This window comes from Moschus berezovskii, chromosome 3 (assembly GCF_049115385.1).
Source record: "Moschus berezovskii isolate FMDL1 chromosome 3, NW_MosBer_1.0, whole genome shotgun sequence".
Lineage (NCBI taxonomy): Eukaryota > Metazoa > Chordata > Mammalia > Artiodactyla > Moschidae > Moschus > Moschus berezovskii.
Window position 1 is genome coordinate 85,071,657 of NC_142462.1, and position 19,010 is coordinate 85,090,666.

The 19,010-nt window shown below is 44.5% G+C and overlaps 1 pseudogene; it reads left to right on the top strand.

Annotated features, from left to right (window-relative positions):
* Positions 1–7,103: 7,103 nt before the first annotated feature.
* LOC129551955 (mitogen-activated protein kinase 14 pseudogene) lies at positions 7,104–8,145 on the top strand (annotated as a pseudogene).
* Positions 8,146–19,010: the final 10,865 nt, after the last annotated feature.

The window sequence follows — 19,010 nt, forward strand, 5'->3', positions numbered from 1 at the left end:
GGATTCTTCAGGCAAGAATACTGGAGTGGGTTGCCATGCCTTCCTCCAGGGGATCTTCCCAACCCAGGGGCTGGACCCACGTCTCCTGCATTGCAGGCAGACTCTACCATCTGAGTCACTAGGGAAGCCCACTGGAGAAAATGTTAAAGGGGAAAAATTGAGATAAATGAATTCTGTGAAATGCTGATTTCACAGGCTTCTGATGGGTCATGAACATCAAAGTCAGAGTGCTGTGAAGACATGGGGAGGAATAAAGCATAAACGGTCAAGGTCGCCTAACAACGCCCGCCAACCCCGCACTGAAGAATGCCACGGACCTCCCACTGCCAGGACCTGGCCTCAGATGTGCCTCAGACTCTGCTTGTTTTGGTCACCCTGTGGGCACTTGGCCCCAGTGCTTTTGATTTGATGAGTAATCTTCTCTACCCCCACATTGCATAATTTTCAGGGTGTGGTCACCTTTGTCGCTACTCCTCCATAGTCCTGGTTTCTCCTCCTAGCTCTTTTGAAAATAAGAGTAAAAATGCCTACCATAAAGTTATAGAGCAGGTTCTTTAATGGCAGGGTCTTTGTTTATAGCCTTAGGAAGTTTGGATCCTCTCTCAATTCTGCAGACACATATAGTTCGCTCCATTTTACAAAGAAACTGAGGCTCAGAAAAATGAAGTGACTTTCCCAAGATCACCCTGCCACTAGATCCTGGCCTCCCCAAGCCTCGGGGCTCTACATGCATGGTTCTATATCATGGCTGTGTTCCCTCTCTCTCTCTCTTTCTCTTTGGGCAAAACAGTATCAATTTATTTAACGAAAAAGTTCATCTGAATTTTTTTTAACTTCTGTTTGTATAATATTTACCTGTTTACATAGTGTTGAATCCTGGGTTCTAATTATATTTCTTCACTTTTATAATTAGAAACTAAGAATGATCACGTTTACCATGTAACATTCTCTTACACTTCATGTAGAATTCTAGATTAAAATTCTAAGTTTTCTGCTTCCAACTACGACTGAGTCACTGGTGCTGGATTAACCATTTGGTTTTAAACAACCATAAAATTAAACAAAACATACAAAGCATTAGATACAGCATTTTACTGTGACAGGTACCACAGAATTCTAATCCCTGACAGAAAGGAAACCCAGGAGGCGAATCCCACAATCAGCAGACTTTGGTATGGAGGCACTTTCCAAACTACTGTGTAAGTATACCAGCAGAACACAGCAGTCTCTTTTTTGTTGTAGAGGTGGACAAAACTGTTTGTAAAATTTATAGATGGACGTGTGTACGTTTTCTACCTTTGTCATCCCTCCTTGGCTCTGGTACCTCAGCAGGCTTCCTACCCATGACTCAACCTGCACTTGATCCATAAATCAACTTGGAGATGGAAGCATGCTGGACCAGACAGAGAGAGTCACTTTGGATAGGACAGCAGAGCTAGGCTTGCAAGAAGATCTCGTTTCTTCTCCCTAACTGCGTTCATTCATTCACTCCCTCTGTAACTCCTTACTGAGCACCTCTTTCAGGGCAAGTGCGAGAATACCTTCTCTGAAGAGCAGTGCAGTCTAGCAGTTAAAAGTGACTGCAGGGACTTCCCCTGTTGTCCAGTGGTTAAGACTTCCTCTTCCAATACATGGAGTTCAAGTTTGATCCCTGTTCAGGGAGCCAAGATCCCACAGGCCTTGGGGCTGTAAAACCAAAACAAAAGAAACAGAAGCAATGCTGTAACAAAATCAATAAAGGCTTTAAAGATGGCTTGCATCAAAAAATCTTAAAAAAAAAAAAAGTGACTGCAGACTATGGAATTAGGCTGCCAAGGCTCCCATTCCAGCTCTACCTCTTTCTAACTGGGGGATGTTCACAGGGATCTAACCTCCATGTGCTAGAATTTCCTCATTTTTAAAAGATTATTTCTTTGAACATTGTAGTGAAGATTAACTGGCTTAACCCTGTGTAATTTATAGGACAGTGCTAGGCATGTGGTGATATAATTTATATCTCTGTCATCTTGGGCTGAGGGCTTCCCTGGTGGCACAGTGGTAAAGAATCTGCCTGCCAATGCAGGAGACACAGGTTCAATCCCTGGGTTGGGTAAATCTCCTGGGGTAGGAAATGGCTACCCACTCCAATATTCTTGCCTGGTGAATCCCTGTGGACAGAGGAGGCTGGCGGGCTATAGTCCATGGGGTCTCAAAGTTTCAGACATGAATGAGAGACCAAACAGCAACAGCATCCTGGGCTGCGTATCATCCTTTGATTTGGCCCCCGGACCCAGACATGCAACCATGTATTTGGGATTTCCTCCTGGAAATCAGCATAGTCATTCACTGCAACATGTAGAAGATAGAACTCATTGTTTTCCCCTAAACATTTTCACCCCTGTGTCCCCCTGTCAGTGAGGTGAACCACAGTGGCCACATGGGTCAAGCCAGAGGCTGAGGGGACATCCCTGACACCTGCATTTCCATCTCTCGTTGCGATGAACACCTAACCCGGAAGAGTTTATCTCCTTTATTTTCTCAAATGTACACAAATTTTCCCATCACCCCCAGAGGTGCCAACTTTGTTCAGACATCAATGTCTTATTCAGATTATGGTAACCATCCTTGAAAATTTCATCTTCCATCTGCCCAAAGGATCTACATAAACCCCTGCACCAGACACCATGAAGGTCAGCATCATGTTCAAACACGGGGCCCCATGCAGGACCTCTCAGGCTCCCATCCAACTCACCCCTCCATGCAGATCTTGGTGCTCACCCCTCACACGCCACGGTGCAAGGATGCTGAACAGCTTGGTTCCCTCAAATGTGGGTTTGGGTTTTCTGTTGTTTTTTCAGTGCCACTGCTTAGAAGCCCACACACACTTAGTAGGCAGGCAGGCTCTTCTGTTTGTCTTGAGGTGTCATCTTGGACCCTCAGTCTGGGCCATTCCTCAGCCCACCCCTCTAAGCCTCAGTTCCTTTTTCTATCGGAAGCCTGCAACTCACAGTTAGACCTGGGTTCACTCAGCCACTTGCGTCCCCACAGCCCCTGAGATTATGTCTTAAGAAACTCCTATTTTTAGACATCTAAAACACTGCAACCACATGAAAAAGACATTCCCATGTGTTTGATGAATCTGTGTGTATGGATAAATGAGTGAAAAGAAAGCTGGAGTGATGGATACGCAAATACACATAAGAGAGGGTGGATAGAGCCATGGGGCAGGATCCCAGCACAGATGGGAATAGATGCTGGTAAAATTTGCCATTGCAGACACAAGGGAGGCAGGTCCCAGGGATACTGGAGCCAAGGTAAGGCAGGCAGAGGATGAGTAGTGGTGTGGTGACTTAAAAGTTGGGGCCAGCTTATTGTGGCCTCAAAAACCAGGGACAAGTACATGGAACCGATTCCAAAGGAAGGTATCAGATGTCTCTGTTTAGAGTATGATTTGATTTTTGAAAAGAACATGAACGTAGACAAGCGATGTGAGGGCCCACTGAATTCATTGCTGTTTTGGAACCAGGACTAAATTAACATCATCTGCAAAATACTCAGAGATGAAAGCCTCCCCCCAGATCCCCAAAGAGCTGTGAAGACTCTGAGCATGAGCTGTATTTCCCTATCTGAACTTGAGATGGCTCATTTCCTGAAATCTAGATGGAATGTTGATTGTATAAACTCAGCTAGTCAGTTGCAGAGTATTGAGTAAATCCAGCCATATCGCAAATATAATTAATTCAGACCATGGTAAGAATATTCTGGCTCTTGAAACCATACTTTGTAAATCCCTGCTGCTGCTGCTGCTGCTAAGTCGCTGCAGTCGTGTCCGACTCTGTGCGACCTCATAGGTGGCAGCCCACCAGGCTCCCCCATCCCTGGGATTCTCCAGGCAAGAACACTGGAGTGGGTTGCCATTTCCTTCTCCAATGCATGAAAGTGAAACATGAAAGTGAAGTCACTCAGTCGTGTCTGACTCTTAGCGACCCCATGTAAATCCCTACTTTTGCCAATTGGTTAGAAAATTGGAGCAGACTTTATGAGGAAACAGAAGGGGTGCTCTGTTAGGTATGGCTGTATATTATTTCTGAAATGATAGAGTTTCGATAAATATAGGGAATGTGAGTGAATCTCGTGGCATGATCATTAAGCCAAATATGATGACTTGTTATACATGCAGGAGGCTTTGGAGTTCCAGATAAGGATCTGAGCTCTGGCCCATAGGAACTGCTGAGCTGCCATCCATTGTCAGTTTTTTCCTCTTTACTGACCCAGCGTCTTTCAGTACAAATACCCCGGTGGTAGTCCACTGACCAGGACTGAAAATAGCAGGAGATTTGCAGTTCGTGGATTAAGGCTGAAGTCTGAGTACCACGCCCAGCTTCCTGCACGCCCAGCTTCCAGCACAAGACCTGTAATCACACGGCCCACACTCAAGAGGGCCCCACTCTGTGTTCAATGCTCTGTTGTCATCCTCTTGAAAACCTTAGTAATTTAAGAACACAGGACCCCACACTTCCATTTTGCACCAGGTCCCACAAACAACGTAGGCTTTCCTTCCTCACTGCAAATGGAAAAGTTGGGCCTCAAGAACAGGCTTATTTGGGCTTGTTTGGATCAGATGGGATAAGCGAGTCAAACATGCTTTTGTGAATAGCTCTCAAGCTCTATGCAAATATCAGTGTGACTCAGTTATTTGTTTATCGCCATGAGGATTCAGTGTCCTGTGGCTGAGAGACATGGTTTTTCTGTCCTGGTTTTAAGGACGCTGAAAAGTCTTGCTCAACTGCCCCACCCCAGTCCCTTAGATGCACACAGCCTGCTTGAAAATGGAGAGGCGCCGAGAGCTTCACCTGGCCCAGGTGCCAGCCACTCCCTGCCCCTTTACCTGGAATGCTGGCTCACCTGGGCCCTCAATTCTGCTCTGTCTACCTGGCCCCAGGGATGTTCTCAGGTTTCCCATCTGCCCTCCTCGCTCCTCAGACTGTTCTCTTGGCTCCAGTGTTCTTGGTCCTTGATCAGGAAGGACACACTCTCTTCTCACCAGCTCCCTGGGGACCTCTTTCCACAGAGCTGTTACTACCTCCACACTGTATTTCCTGAATGCTTCACTCAAAACTCTCCTAGAAGACTTTTCGTGTGGTGTCATCAGAGTAAGTACTAAATAAGCAGTAGATGAATCATTATATGAGTCACATAATTCTATTAGGGCCTTGTGCCACTTTTCCCTATTAGGTATATGACTTAGAGGCTCTCCATCAGAATGCATCATTATTACGGATCATTGGTTCCGATCCCTCATAGAGATCCTATGAGTTCATGATTTATTTTGTAAAAAATGCCAGTTTAATTCCTAAAGGAAAACATTTCAAACTGTTACAAATGCACGTTGAGTGAGCCACAAGGAGAATGAGACCTTGGGAAGGAGGGGAGTGCCATCCCTTGCATCCCCACTGCCACTGCTCCAGGGGGAGTGACCACCATACCCCATCTCTGGCTTAAATGACTGCTGTAGTCTCCTGACAGAATCCTTCATCGCCGCTCCTGTTGCATCTCCAACCCAATCAGTACCACATCCAGGGTCAGGATTTGGAAGATAAATGCACACCATTACCTAGATTTAAATTCCCCAACCACCTCCCATACCACCCACCCAGAATGAAATCCAAACTCCTGACCTTTAGCCCCAGTGGGGAAACCCTGATCCCTCCCACGTGTTCAGCCACTTCCTCCTTGCTGCTCCCTCCACCCTTTCAGGCTTATTCAGACCCTCAGAGCATCCCAGCCTTCTCCTTCTTCCCACAGAAGTCATGCCCCTCTCTGGATTCCTCCTCCCTTTGCTGGCCCCATCATCCTCTCTAAACCTCAGGACCCATCTTTCTGTCATCTCATCCTGAACCTTCCTGAGCATCCATCTGATCTTGTGCCCCACCTGTTCTTGTGCCCTTGCACAGATTTTAGTCACTGTCCAGGACAGAGAGTGTCCAGTGTGTAAATGTGCATGCATCTGGGTGCTGTGTGCTTGTTTCAGTTCAGTTCAGTTCAGTTCAGTCGCTCAGTCATGTCCAACTCTCTGCGACCCCATGAATCACAGCATGTCAGGCCTCCCTGTCCATCACCAACTCCTGGAGTTCACTCAAACTCATGTCCACAGAGTCGGTGATGCCATCCAGCCATCTCATTCTCTGTCGTCCCCTTCTCCTCCCGCCCCCAATCCTTCCCAGCACCAGAGTCTTTTCCAGTGAGTCTACTCGTTGCATGAGGTGGCCAAAGTATTGGAGTTTCAGCTTTAGTATCAGTCCTTCCAATGAAAACCCAGGATTGATCTCCTTTAGAATGGACTGGTTGGATCTCCTTGCAGTCCAAGGGACTCTCAAGAGTCTTCTCCAGCACCACAGTTCAAAAGTGTGCTTGTTTACAGGTCATCAAAGCCACAAAGCACATCAGCTCCAGCTCCAGGAGGACACCCACCAGGGCCCTTTCTTTACCAGTAACTATTTCAGACTCTAGTATGGGACCCATCCAGTAATGATGAGTTGAATAAATGAATGGATTTATTGTTACAGTTGACTCAGTGCTGTGCTCTGAATCCACACTCATGAACCTTCTGACACCAACACAGGAATTCAGATTTAGAAACAGATGTAGCAGAAACATTTAAGCTCATATTAACAGGGGACCCAAGACCCCTAAGGTGAGGACCACTGATTCTAACTAAGGGGAGTGACAGGAACCAGATTTATGCTTCTACCTGAAATGCTTAAAAATGAAATAAAATAAAATGTGTGCAACAGAGGTTTCCAAGACTTTGGACATGAGCCAAAAAAGACTCTGATCCCCGAGAAAGGGAAAATTTAAGAGGTGGTCCCTACAGTTGCCCCAGACAATTTCCAGGCAACAGTGCAGGGAGAGGCACCCAGGTGGGAGGCAGGGTCTTTCTGAAAGGAAGATGGAGCTGGGGTCCAAGGAGGAACAGGCAGCTGGGTTTTCAGAGCAAGTCCCAGAGAAGACAGAGATGGGCTGAGAAAGAGAACTCCAAGACAAGCGTGGGGGTCCCCACAAGTCATCGCTAAGTGCTGATCAGCCCCCACGTGTGAGGAAACTAAGTGCTCAAGGCCAGACTCATGGTGAAAGAATATTTCATTTCCACCAGCCAGGGAAAAAACTCCTTAATTATCAGTACACTGAGTGTAGAGTCTCAGCAGTGGGGAAACAATTATTGGCTCAGGTCTCACTTAATAAAGCAAGACCTGAAAGGATCAAGAATTTTTCTGCTTATCTAACTCATGGGGGCAGATCTGAACAACATCGTGAAATGTCAGAAGCTTACAGATGATCACGTTCAGTTCCTTATCTACCAGATTCTCAGAGGTCTCAAGTATATACATTCAGCCGACATAATTCACAAGGACCTAAAACCTAGTAATCCAGCTGTGAATGAAGACTGTGAGCTGAAGATCTTGGATTTCGGACTGGCTCGACATACAGATGATGAAATGGCAGGCTATGTGGCCACCAGGTGGTACAGGGCTCCTGAGATCATGCTGAACTGGATGCATTGCAACCAGACAGTTGATATTTGGTCAGGGGGATGCATAATGGCCGAGCTGTTGACTGGAAGAACGTTGTTTCCTGGTACAGACCATATTGATCAGTTGAAGCTCATTTTAAGACTCATTGGAACCCCAGGGGCTGAGCTTTTGAAGAAAATCTCCTCAGAGTCTGCAAGAAACTACATTCAGTCTTTGACCCAGATGCCGAAGATGAATTTTGCAAATGTATTTATTGATGCCAATCCCTTGGCTGTCGACCTGCTGGAGAAGATGCTTGTATTGGACTCAGATAAGAGAATTACAGCAGCACAAGCCCTTGCACATGCCTACTTTGCCCAGTACCACGATCCTGATGACAAACCAGTGGCTGATCCTTGTGATCAGTCTTTTGAAAGCAGGGACCTCCTTATAGACGAAGGGAAAAGCCTGACCTATGATGAAGTCGTCAGCTTTGTGCCACCACCGCTTGACCAAGAAGAGATGGAGTCTTGAGTGTCTGGTTTCTATTCTGTTGACCCCACTTCACTGTGAGGGGAAGGCCTTTTCACGAGAACTCTCAAAATATCATTCAAGTGCCTCTTGTTGCAAAGATTTCCTCCATGGTGGAAGGGGGGGGTGTGTGTGTGTCTGACTTTGTGGGAGGGTAAAACATGATGAGCAAACTATCACAGTGACTCTGCGTGGAGTGACGGATGCTCTGTGGCAGCCTCTGCTTGTTCTTGCTCATGAGAGGCCGCGAGGCAGGCGAGAGCTGCCACCTTGTATGGTTTGTTAAAAGCAAAGTAAGAAAATATTAAACATCCAAGACCCCAGTCATGCTTTTGCCATCTTGGCCTCTCCTGTGACCCTGCCTTGATGCTGAGGGTTGGCTTTGACCACATCCCACAGTGGCTCAGAGAGAAGGCTCACATCTCCTGGCTGCTGCACACGGGGCACCATCCCTCATTCTGTGTCAGCCGGAAAGGACCAGCTGGCTTCTGTGCACTAGTCCGTGACTAACTTGATTAGTGTGGTTCTCAGAACTCAACTATGGCAAGCCACTCCAGGACCCTTGCCTAGAAAATCGCATGGACAGAGGAGCCTGGTGGGCTGCAGTCCATGGGGTCGCTACTGTTCAGACACGACTGAGCGACTTCACTTTCACTTTTCACTTTCACACATTGGAGAAGGAAATGGCAACCCACTCCAGGGTTCTTGCCTGGAGAATCCCAGGGATGGCAGAGCCTGGTCGGCTGCTGTCTGTGGGGTCGCACAGAGTCAGACACGACTGAAGTGACTTAGCAGCAGCAACTATATACCTAGTACTTTTTATCCATGGGGAAGGAAAAAACATAGATTAGATGATTCAATATTTTCATTTAAGATTCTATTTTCTTTCTTTTGTAAGCTTTCTAAAAAAAACTGTCAGATGATTAAGAAGCTAGAATGAATGCATTAATTCTCATAAAATAGATGTTGATTTATTAAATAATTTAAATTAGCATGAGCCAGAGAAACAGCGCCTCATAGAGAGACTTACCCCTCCAGAATTCCCATCTGTCAGCTGTGTGCAGCCCCAACCGCTCTTCCGGTCCTCCCTGGATCAGACACCCTGAATACCAGAAACCCTGAGGCAGTCCTCAGCCTCTCTCAGGTCTGCTAGAAGGAGAGTACATGAAATCCCAAAGGAATGCCTCTTTTCAGTATTTCCGTGCTGGTTTACAGGCCTCCACACAGACATTTCTGGACCCAACACCATCTAGCTGGACTGCCAGGGTGTGAGGTGCTCTGGTGATAGCCCTTGTCACCAGGTTGGCCCATACTAGCCTCTGCACCCTATGCCTACATGTAGCCCAGCACTCTGCACTGGCTCTCCCAGGGGACCCTTGTTGTGCAAAGCATTTTTCTATTAAGACAAAGAGATCCACCAACACTAGTCATGGAGGCATTCCAGGGCCACGTCCTAGAAAAGTGTTAGTGAGACTGACCAACAAGAGACAAGTCACCTCAAAGACAAGAGAGTATGGTGAGCTTAAAAGCCCATGACCCCAGAAGCTCTGCAGTATCAAGCCTACCTGATCTGCACAAGCATTCCAACCATGGTGGGTCTACCCAGAGTTAACAAGGGAAGATTTAACCTTACAGAGCTTCTGTTAGATCCCAGGTGCTTCTCCCAAGCCTTCTCATTTAGCCTCACAGCATAAATGAGACAAGGTACAGGACCTTCATTCATGTGAGAACTAACAGAAATTCCGTTAGCTTGGATGACTACCCTCACACACGGAGATGGCAAGCTTTAAGATCCTAGATTTCTTCTCCTCCACTGTCCAGCTTGGCAGCTGGCTTGGTCCTAGGCATCAGAGGCTACTTAGGTTTTTAGAAAATTGCTGCAAGTGAAAGTCGATGAAAGATCAAACAGAAGTGCAGTTTGATGCAGGGGAAGACTACACATTTCTCCCCTAAACTGTCCCTGGTGCTTCTCCAGGGGTCCTTGGGGTTCCCAGAACTCAGTTTCTAAACCACACTCTTATCTCCATCATGATGTGCAGCACTGTGCCACCCTTGCACTGTGATAGCCCTGGCGATAAGTATGAGAACAAAGCATGATTTTCTCCCGCTGGATGTCCCAATGGCCTATCGTCTGCTAGTGTCTGCCCCAGGGGCCTGTACAGCCCCTCAGCACCCCTGCCTTCCAGACCTGGGCTGCCTCATTCCTTCAGTTCAGCACTCCTCACTTCAGTGTCAGCATGACTGGAGACCTGGATTGTGTTTCCTCCTTCAGGTCCCATCCACAGGAGGTGCTCCTGAGGTGTGCTGAGTTCAGTTGTCCTGTTGGCGCTCATGTCCGCTGCAGAGGGAGAACACGCAGCAGATAAAGAAGAGCAAGGCCTTCTTATGAAATCATGGTTAGAAGACTTGCAGGAAGTTGCTGCTCAAGGTAAGTGAAAGGCAAGGAGTGGACCACACAAAGCCCCAAATCAGCCCACAGGCTCCATAAAAGAGCAGAATCAGGATAACAAGTGAGACTTCTGAGCACCAACATGACCCTTGTCCTTAGTTCTTCACATCACAGTCCTGAGCAGACAAGAAACAAGCACATGGGCTAATGCACCTTGTGCATTCCGGAATGTGAGATAAGCGACGAACTCAAAGGAATGGGTCTGCTAAAATGGTAGCATCTGCCACTTGGAGCCCATGCCCCGCACCTCACATAGAAATGTTCCCACCCAGATCCATTGGCTACACTCACCTCTCCATTCAAAAGCACCCAAGCCCCTCCCCCTAGTAGGTATCCTAAGGCTCCTCTTATCCTTCAGGGCTCATCAGCAATTTACTATCCCATCCTACCCTGGCTGCCTGCTTCCTCTAAGGATGAATCGATACACCCTGCTTCCAACAGTCATGTCTTGGGAGATGAGTTCAGTATCACTCGAGAACACCTCTCATCACAATGACCCATCACCTATAGTTTCCCATGTTCTAGAGCTGAATGGTGAGAGAGCTATGGAATGGAGCCAACACCCCAACAGAAATGAAACATGGAGACCTGTGTCAGTAGCTCGGGTGCGTTACGTTTTTAGTGTTTATAATATTCCTGTGAGCACATATTATAATAATTTTAGATAAGGCAAAGGCTTTGAGAATTTAAGAAACATCACCAGTTTTAGCAGCTGGTGGGAAGAGGGTTGACGTCATACCCAGGCTTTATGGAAAGGCCTGCAAAGCCTTGCTGTGGCTTCTAGGATAGGAAGAGAGACCTCTAAGAAAAACAGAGTAATAAGGCCAGGCCCAGAAGGGTAGGGTGTCCTGGTAAATGACAGAGAGCCCACGGATTGTTGAACAAGGAGGTGTGTCTTCATGGTCCATCAGTGGAGCAAGAATTTTGCCCTTATCCCAGCAAAATATCATGAACCAAGAGTTGGGAGTACTGAAATGCCACACATCCAAGCAGGCCCAAGCTTCAAGACAAAATAAATAAATCATGAGTGGGAAGAATGACCACTGCATCTTAAAATTCAGAATTTCACAGGAAGAAGCAGGGAGATCACCCATACACTTGTATTTCCATGTGTTTAAAAGCAGGTACTCACACACCGTAGAGTTTACTATTCTGTACTTTGAAGGAAGGCATCCTAATTAGAGACCCCAGTTGTCAAGCCAGTAAGACTTATTTGGCAAATATAGGGACATATCCTCCTTCTATAATATTAGAAACAGGTAACTAAGAAACATCCTGCAAGGCTGGATCTAATTACAAGAATGCTTTGATGGAGTTTTTAAATACTCGAATGATCTGTTTCTTAATTGACAAAATTGGTGCAATCTTTAGAAATGCAATTTAGCATTGAAGTGACCTTCTTTCTTGTTCATTTGCTCTGCTCCTATGTTCCAGACATTAAATTTTTTCATTGCATTTCAGTTTCTTCTGCTCAATGTACATGGTAATCATTTAGAAGAACACTGACAGGGTGACAACTTCCTAAGTTTCTTGAAATGCTTGTCTGTGCCCTGGAATTATAGGAATTGCTGAGTTTGTGTGTGAATGTTTATGTTTCTAAGGAGAGGATTCAGTATCTCATTAGATACTCAGAGTTCTGTAATCTCTCAAAAGCCAAGAATTGCTGCCTGTAAACTTGTTATAAATAATAAATCTAGAGCAGAATGCCCGCCAAAACATGCATGTTTTTCTCTTAAAAAGGAGAGGAGGGGAGAGTTTTTATAATGTTATGAGACACATTCTTTGAAGGGCTGATTTATAGATGCAATAAATAGAGAGCTGAGACCCACAGATACAGTTCACACTAAACAGGCCAGAACGCTCAGGGCGAAGTTCTAAATGTGATGCTAACTCCCCATGTGATCATAGGTGATTCCTTTTTCTTCCTGGGACTGGTTCTTCATCTGTAAGCCACACAGAGAAAACACATGGGCTATAAATTATGTTCTGCAATTAAGGCTATGTATTTAAAGAATATGTATACATATCTGGACTTTATATACAACTTTTTTTTTCAACCTTTCACATATTGAGGAATCTACTTGCTATTTACACTTACTTGCAACCCACCCCAGTGTTCTTGCCTGGAGAACCCCAGGGACGGAGGAGCCTGGTGAGCTGCCGTCTATGGGTTCGCACAGAGTCAGACACGACTGAAGCAACTTAACAGCAGCAGCAGCAGCACATGTTTTACGTTACAAGTTCAACCTCTGAGATGTCCTCACATCTCCTGTCCAAATACCTGGATTTACACTGCATGCTCGACTTTGTACGTAAACTCTGAGACCTAGTTCAGTACTGTTCTTACTCTTCCTTTGTTGCACAACATCTAGTTATTAACAGACGTTTAACTTTTAGATGGGCGTTCTAAATTCTAATAACGGATTTAAGTATTTTGGAAGATGATAAAGAAATTACACTTATATCTGATGAAGTGTCAGTGATCTCATAATTCATCTGGGGGAAGAAAACACAGGATGAGAAGGGGATGTGATTACTCACATGAAGTATGCCAAGTCATGGAGGCAGGGGCTGTCATCTCTTTTGTCATGGGCCTGGGTGCACCAGGCTAGATGCGTCTTGTCTTGATTAGGCCAATGACGGCTAAGTGTAAGTCATTAAATACTGATAAGCAAGTGCTTGGGAAGTGAGGAAGGTATATAATTGCCCTCAGGGTCATGTTCTGCATTCCTGAGTCATTAGATACTGAGAAAACTGGGGTTTGGCTGAAAGGATCTGTACTGGTTCACTTGACCCAACTAACCAGGTTCAGAGTCTGAAGCTTTAGTATGTAGGCTCCCTGCAAGTCAAAGGCCCCCTGCACTGTCCTCTCTCCTCCCTTTCCGAGATATTTCCTGTCAATCATATATGAGAAATCACTGGTATAATTCTCTATGACAAAACCTACTGGAGACTAACAAAAGAAAGATAAATTTATTCTGACTCTTTTCAAGTTGCTTTCAACAGCACATCCATCCATCCATCAGTCATCTATATCTCTCTCTATCTATCCATCCATCACCTGTTATCTATTTCCCTTTACCTGTCATAGATCAAAATAATCAGCTTAAGAGAAAATCAAAGGGCAATGGAAACTCAGAAGAGGGAAAACTTGAGTGTTGGTAAGGGGCTAAGGAATATATTTTAAATTTAAATACTTTTCTAAAGGTCAACTTGTCTACAGAGAGAGATAAGAAAAGACTACAACATCTGGGTTAAAGGAGAGAGTGACTACACATGGCTCTTCTCAAGGGAAAGCCAGCTTATAGGAATGAGCCATGGAGATAAAAGTGCAAATAATTTGGGATGCAATTATCAGAATGAGAAAGAATACGAATCTGCATGGTAGTCAATAGAAATTCATATAGACTTTGTTGTTGTGGTTTTGTTTTGTTGTTTCCTTTTTAAATAGAATATCCTTTTAGGAGTGTATGCCAGCTACATTGTGCTGGGTTGTGGTGACAAGTATACCTCCATCCATAGCCCTGTAATGGTTGGTGTCCTAGGGCAGGACTGTGAGACCCAGGAAGAAATTTGGGAAGAGGCAATTAGTGTGGTAGCTGGGTACATGGATTGGAGAACAAGAAGGTCAGCTTGGAATCCTGAATCTAACACTTTTTCTGTCATCTTAGGCTTTATTCCCTGCACCTCAATTTCCTCTTGTGTAAAACAGGCATTAAAAAAACACACCTAATTTATGGGGTTTTGTATGGATGAAATAAATTGATACACTTTTAGAACAGTGAGTTCTACATAATTATTAGCTAATAATTAATTATTATTAGTCAACTCCCCTGAAAAATTGCAAAAGAAAGCAAAAGAAAAAGATGCAGAGGGCAAAGTGTGGCTTTCTTAGAAGCTCAAATAAGAGGTGTAACCAACGGGCTCTAGCCTTTGTATTTGAGGAAAGTCCACACAGGGGCTCTTCTCTCCTCTTCCTCCCCTAAGGGCTTCAGCTACTTCCCATACATTGACCACGTCTACATCCTTTCTCAAGTTCACATCATTGTGTTAGTCTCTAGCCCAAGAAGTCTGACTTCTCTCATCAGAATAGAAACATCAAAAACTGGATCTGTTGCATGGAAGGGCATTCCTTCTTCTTCTGCCTCACAAATACACCACATCCATTCAGGAAGTCTAGCCTCCTGATTCAGCAAATGGCCATTCCATCTGCCCCTTTTCCACTTGCCAAGAATCTGGGTAGGTCAAGGGCACCTCTCCTCACTTGCTGCATGCAGTCGATCTTACCATTTCTGGCCCTAAACTATTGTGCTCTCTTCTCCTTCTCTCCCCAGTAGAACCCCAACAGTCCTCTAAGTTGACCTTCATCCTCTGCTCACAGTTTCACCCTGTATAAGCCAGGTACAACCCCACCTTCCTAGCCAGAGAAAGATAAACAATCTAGGCACCAACAGACATATCCACCCCAGATTTCTCATCGAGACGGGATGGGAAGAAGCTGGACCATGAAGCACTACAGGATGGAAACACAGGGAAGAATATTTTCAGCACAGATGAAAGCTGGGTTCACTAACGTGTATGTGAAAGTTCTTCACTTCTGGGGACAGGGCAGAGCCCTGTGGTGTGATTACACAGCTTGGCATATACAGCCTAAGATGTGACTGGAAGGGCTTGTTGAGGCTCCACCACTGAAGCCTGAGTGCTATGCTTAGCCATGTTAATTATCTTCAGGAAACTTAAATAGTTAATTATCTTCAGGAAACTTAAATAGTGGAGACCCAGCATCAATAAGCGGAGAAGGCAATGGCAAGCCACTCCAGTACTCTTGCCTAGAAAATCCCATGGATGGAGGAACCTGGTAGGCTGCAGTCCATGGGGTCGCTAAGGGTCGGACACGACTGAGCGACTTCACTTTCACTTTTCACTTTCACACATTAGAGAAGGAAATGGCAACCCACTCCAGTGTTCTTGCCTGGAGAATCCCAGGGACAGGGGAGCCTGGTGGGCTTCCATCTATGGGGTCACACAGAGTCGGACACGACTGAAGTGACTTAGCAGCAGCAGCAGCAGCAGCAGCATCAATAAGAATTAGCACTTTATAAACACAAAAAGATTTTTATGTGTACAATTTTTTAAACTCATCCAGTGGTGTATAATGTGAAACCCCATAAAACTGTCATGAAAACCAGCTAAGGCACTTCAAATTTGATTCAAAGACCCACTGTGTTCTGGGATAGATTACTCAGGCCTGCTGACACCTGGCTCCAACCAGGAAAGCAGAGCTTGGAGAAATGAAAGACAACGCAGGGGTGAAAACTTGCAAACCTCCTGGGTTCAGGCACAGTTCACTTTGAGTTTACAGTGAGGACTCAGGACATTTATCATCTTATCTGAGCACGTTTATCTACTTCATAATAGTGATGAGCTCACGTTTATGATCTTGCTTTTGACTTGCAGGCTTCCCCTGAGACTTAATAAGGAGCCCATAAATAAGTGTTTATCTCTCTCTCTAAGCTATTCCAGTACTCTTGCCTAGAAAATCCCATGGATGGAGGAGCCTGGTAGGCTGCAGTCCGTGGGGTTGCTAAGAGTCGGACACGACTGAGCAACTTCACTTTCACTTTTCACTTTCACACATTGGAGAAGGAAATGGCAACCCACTCCAGTGTTCTTGCCTGGAGAATCCCAGGGACGGGGGAGCCTGGTGGGCTTCCGTCTATGGGGTCACACAGAGTCCGACATGACTGAAGTGACTTAGCAGCAACATAATCCAAGCTTTATTAAACTGGAAGTTACAGTAAAAAATAATTTATATATGTCTGAGTAAACAAAAATATACTGCCACTCATGTAAGTAAAAAGATATTTAAAAAAACACATTTGTACCTGGCTGGTAAGTCTGGGATGCATGTGTGTGTGTGTGTGGGCGTGCTAAGTTGCTTCAGTCATGTCCAACTCTTTGCAACCCCATGAACTGTAGCCCACCAGGTTCCTCAGTCCACAGATTCGCCAGGCAAGAATACTGGAGTGGATTGTCATGCTCTCCTCCAGGGTATCTCCCAAAACCAGGGATTGAGCTGGAGTCTCTTACATCTCCTGCATTGGCAGGCTTGTTCTTTACCATTAGCACCACCTGGGAAGCCTAAGTCTGAGATACACACATTCATTTTTAATAGATGACTTATTTACTATTCTGTAAGCAAACAGTACCATGTGTAAATATAAATTATACACTCTTATTTTAAAAATGTAAGCTAAAATCTGATAATATTAATAGATGTGCAATCTCTCATCTTATAGTTCCTTTCATCTCTGAGCTTGTAACATTTTCTAATCTTTATTTCAACATTTCTGTGGGTTACTTCATAACAGAATGCAAAGTGACAGAAATCATTAGTGATTTCACTCTTACGCTACAGCTAATTTCTAAGTTTTAAGACAAAATATTTATCAGAGATATTAAGAATTATTTTTGTAGAAAGAGACCATTAATTTTACAGCTGTCTTCTTTTGTAACTATTTACATCTATACATTTTTGGGGACAGTATAAGATATATTCCACAATTTTTAAAACAATTTTTACCCATTTAAAAATATCTTCTGATTTTGATTTTCTTCTTTGACTGATATTGTTTATTAATTTCTACCAATCTGAGGATTTTCCAGGTCTCTTTCTGTTATTTATTTCTGATTAATTCTGCTGTGATTAACAAATATACTCTACATGATTTGAATCCTTTTACACTGCTTTTGAGTGACGTTTCAGAGATCTCAATTAGGTCATTCACTAACAGCACTGTTTAAGTCATCTTTTTCTGTTCTGATCCATTCCTATTTAGGTGGTTGCTGGAGAAAGGATATTCTGCCCTAAACGGTATGAGATGTCTGAAAACATGACACCCAGGATCAGACAAATGAGACGAGCCCTGAGTTATTAGTGAAATTTACATCTGGAAAGGAGGCACCACACCCCACATAGGGCCATGTGGGGTTGCATTTGGCAAGAGAATGAACAACCAGGGATGGTGGAAGGCAGGCCTTGTGGTAGCAGGAAGGTGGAATGACCCTTGGTTCCTGTAAATGACTTGTTTGAATAGTTTTGCAGCCTGGCAGTGGGGTAAATCCAGTACATTGACAAGAAGTGGGCAGCTGATCCAGTTTGTAGGGGAACGAGCTGGGTGCGGAGACTTTCCTGCTGGTGGGGGAGCAGATCTGGAGAGAGCAGGGGAATTCGTGGTTAGGCTTCTGAAGCCCTGGGAGGTGCACAGATGCTGAGGCTACATTTAAAATTTTAGGTCCTTCCGTATGATATCCTTGCTGATTTGTTGTTGTTTTTCCACTATTCTGTTAATTGCTAAGAGATGAGTTTTTAAATCCGCAACTTTAATTTTCAATTAGTCTATTCCTTTTATTTTTATCAGTTTATATTCCATGTATAGGAAAGCTTCTTTATCAGATTTGTTTATCCAATACATATTTAGAATTGTTCTGTCTTCTTGCTAAACTGGGGCTTCCCAGGTGATGCTAGTGATAAAGAACCTGCCTGCCAATGCAGGAGATATAATAGATGCAGGTTTGATCACTGGGTCAGGAAGATCCCCTGGAGGAGGGCATGGCAACCCACTCCAGTATTCTTGCCTGGAGAATCCCATGGACAGAGGAGTCTGGAGGGCTACAGTCCACGGGGTCGCAGAGAGTTGGACACGACTGAGGCAACTTAACAAGCACACACTTGCTATGTCGACCACTTCGTTGTTGTTCAGTGGCTAAGTTCTACAGGACTCTGCAACCCCCTGGACTGCACCACACCAGGTTTCCCTGTAATTTCCCTCATTATCACACATAACATTCTGTTAACTCCTATCTGCCCTGACATTAATTAGCTCCAGTTTTGTATGTATGGGCATTTGTTTTATGGTGCTTTACTTTATTGGCTTCACAAATATTTTGGTGTTTTTACAAATTGAAGATTGTGACAACTCTGCATCAAACAAGTCTTTTGGTGTCATTTTTCAGCAGCATTTGCTCATTTTGTGTCTCTGTGTCACATTTTGGTAATTCTTATGATACTTCAAATCCTACAAGGGCAAAAAGATTCTGACTGCTGAAGCCTCGATGATGGGTAGCGTTTTTCAGCAATAAAATATTTCTTAACTAAGGTATGGTCATTGTTTTTTTGACATAATGTTATTGCACACTTGATAGACCACATTATAAAGGTAACTTTTATTGCATAAGGAAAGCTAAAAATCCATATAACTCACTTTACTGTGATATATGCTTTATTGTAGTGGTCTGGAACTGAATCCATGATAATTCTGAAGGAGGCCTATATGGTATATCTTTTCTCATACCTTTTCTTTCTACCGTATCAATGCCACTAAGTGTCTTTATTCAATTTTTGTATTTTAATCAGAGTGATTATGCCACTTATATTTAATGAATTATAAACAGTTGACTCCTGGAGAAGGCACAGGTGACCCACTCCAGTACTCTTGCCTTGAAAATCCTATGGATGGAGGAGCCTGGTAGGCTGCAGT